The following is a 3123-nucleotide window of genomic DNA, read 5'->3' as shown; positions in this document are numbered from 1 at the left end:
AAAAATATGATTTTGTTTTTGGGGTTGGATAGTGTTTAATTCAGCAAGCTTAGAAGTTTATATAAAATTTAGGTTGGCAGGGCAGTGAGCACAAGTTGAGGTGAGAATTCTGGCTTTGAAATGTTCATGGACATCATTTCAACCTTGAATCTGGTTTATTCTCTCATTGACTTTCTAGTGTATTAAAAATGTTTTGTTTAATTTAAAAAAAGTTTATAAAACTTAACTGTTTGAATCAGAAAAAAGCATATGACTTTATGTCTATTAATTTTATTACCAAACTATCTAAGGGACTAAATCCATTTTAATAATTATAATTCCTTTAAATGTCATTTGAAGAATTCTTTGTGGATTCTAGACTCAAGACCACACTATATCAAAAGAATGTACCTATAACTTGGGTTTTGAAGTTTTCTACCTCAGTTACCTTTTCTTTAACATTGCAACTTCCACTCATGCTTTCTTCGTTTACTAAACAATCTGTCAGACTTTTACCCTGGCCCTTCTTCTCCAAGGATCTATGTGCTAGTTAAGGTTGTGTGTCAACTTGGCTGGGCCTGGTTGAGTGGTTGGGCAGATGGTGGTAGTTATTCGCCATGATGAGAATGGTAATCAACTCCATGGTGGGATTTGCCACAAGCAGCTGAGTAGCTGCTTTAGGATGTGGGCTGCTTCCCGTATATAAGAAACAGCTTTGGAAATGGTCTCCAGCTTATGGCACACTTGAACTCTGCATGCAGCTGAGTCATTGTTTAGCCTCCTGCCATTCTCTGCCGATCTCGGTACTTTTAATGGACTTGAATTAATGGCCTGCCGTGTTGTTTGGTAACATTGGGAGTGTGTCTTTTTACTTGTCAACCTTAGGCTTGTCAGCCTCAGCAGTCAGCAGCTGTATGAGTGAAAAAAAGCCTCCAGCTTCAGTGGGCCAGGAGCAGCAGGCAGAGCTGAAGCCCAAGGTCGAGGGACTTTCATGCAGCCGCTAGAGCCTGGCACTTTGAACTCAGACTTAAACCCTCTAAAACTGTAAGAGAATAAACTCCTGTTTGTTAAAGCCATCCCATTTGTGGTATATTCCTGTCAGAGTGGCACCAGGTAACCAAAACAATCTATGAGATAACTTTGTAAACATTTATTTCCAAACCAAAAATAAAATGAAAAACCTCACTGTCATTGAGCCAATTCCAATTCATAGTAACCCCCAGTGGGTTTCCAAGGCTGTAAATATTTATGGTAGCAGATTGCCTCATCTGTCTTCCACAGAGTGATTGGTGGGTTTGAACCAACAGCTTTTTAGTTAGCAGCCAAATGCTTTAGCCATTACACCACCAGAGCTCCTTACATATTAACAGTGTCCAAACATCAACAGTTTAAACTGAGATATTGCCTAGAGTCACATTTCTTGTTAAAGGTTTGTCACTAAAGATTTACAGCTTGAGAGGATTAACCTAATGCTATCTGAAAAATTAGTTCTAGGTACTCTCATAAATCTTACAACCCAAAACTGGATCCAAATTAATTTTTTTAAAAATATTTTCTTTGAAGGAAAGGCAACTGCACTTATTACATCAACACTATCAAAATATAAATGACAGTAACAATGAGATTTACTCATTTTTCTGAACACCAGGATTTACAATTGCAAAGTCTAAAAAATAGGCAAAAGAGATGAGATACTAAATACCACTATGTAAAAATAATTTCTATCTTTCTGCTGCATGAGGAACCAAAGATGTGAAAAAGAGATTGTTCTGTCTATGAAACCACAAAATCTTTATGAACAAATAGATTTTTCTTTGTTGTTCTTTCAGGGCATTATTTTTGACATGTTAAAAAACTCAAAAATAAAATAATATGAGATATTTTGCTTTGTGACTGTTTTCAAATAAACAGTTCCTTGAATTTCTGTGACAAGCTCTTTAAGCAGTTCAGCTTTTTCAGAGTCATCACTCAGAAGTCTCTCTGACATGGGATGTATCCCGTGGTTACAAAATGGCTTCCTCCTTTGCAGAACATTAGAGTGGCTCTTTCCTTCAGAATCTCACACCACTCATCCAAAGTCATCCCCATCTGTTTTCCAACACAATTTATGTCAAATTGTAGGGGGACACTTTTAGGAACTTTCTTTACATCAGATGATGCCCATTTTGCCAAGAATGATGAGGATACAGACGTACGAGTTAACAGTAGTTTCTGAGTTACTGGGCATTGAACTGCTTCAGGATTTTCAAGGATACAGTCAAAATCCCTCCATTTGTGGTGGAAGTCCGACACTGATGAGTTCTCTTTGCTACTATGTCATCCAGCAGTTGTTCTGTGTTCAACTGGGCCTGAGCCTTCAGGTGTCTTCTGATAAGAAAAATTACTTGATGAGTGTCTTTCTGATGGCTGAATTTATTTCCATTCCTGGTAAAACTGGCTGAATTAATATTATTATTATTATTTGTCTAACTGGTTGAGTCTCTTGAGAACTGCAACTGGTGTCTTCTGCCTTTCATTTTGTCTTGGGTTTGCCTTCCGCCTTCCTTTTCAATGCTGGAAAGTATTTCTCTATATTCTTTTCACTTAAAAAAATAATAATAAATAAAGCCAAACTCACTGCCATGGAGTGGGATCTAACTCATAGCAACCCTTCCTTGAGTTTCGGAGGCACTATCACTACGGAAGTAGATTGCCCGGTAATTCATAGGACTAATTCCTTTTCGAATTCCAGTTGCTTTTCTGCCTGCAAGGCAAGTGATAGGTCCATAGGATGTCTCTTTCTAGGCATTACTCTTCCTCTATGGCTCAGACTATTTTTTTTTACCAAACCAGAATTCTGTTGGATTCCCCACCCTATTCTCATCCTGAATTGCCAGGCACCATTTTACTGGAGTCTTCTGTTTAGTCTTGAAAAATTCTGCTTCTTTCCTTCTTTTTGATTTAATTTGATGATATCATCCAAAGACATAATAATTTTGTTAAGTTTTCATTGCTGCGGGCTTTTGTAAGTGGTGATGTGTTCGCTGGGACTCTTGCTGACTGGGTACCAAACGGGCTCATGCCTGGAGACATCAAGCTTCAGTTTTGGAAGCTTTAAAAAGAAAATGTTAGAGACATCGACAGAAACCATGCAGGTAAGAAGTC

At 37.9% G+C, this 3123-nt stretch overlaps 1 pseudogene; it reads right to left on the bottom strand.

The window, feature by feature from the left end:
- Window positions 1-1947: 1947 nt before the first annotated feature.
- Window positions 1948-3039, bottom strand: LOC103211278 (annotated as a pseudogene).
- Between the last annotated feature and the right edge of the window lie 84 nt (window positions 3040-3123).

Source organism: Orycteropus afer, unplaced genomic scaffold (genome assembly GCF_000298275.1).
Source record: "Orycteropus afer afer isolate SDZICR_OR568_19922 unplaced genomic scaffold, OryAfe1.0 scaffold00717, whole genome shotgun sequence".
In the NCBI taxonomy this organism is placed as follows: Eukaryota; Metazoa; Chordata; class Mammalia; order Tubulidentata; family Orycteropodidae; genus Orycteropus; species Orycteropus afer.
This window is presented reverse-complemented; position numbering and strand designations above follow the sequence as displayed.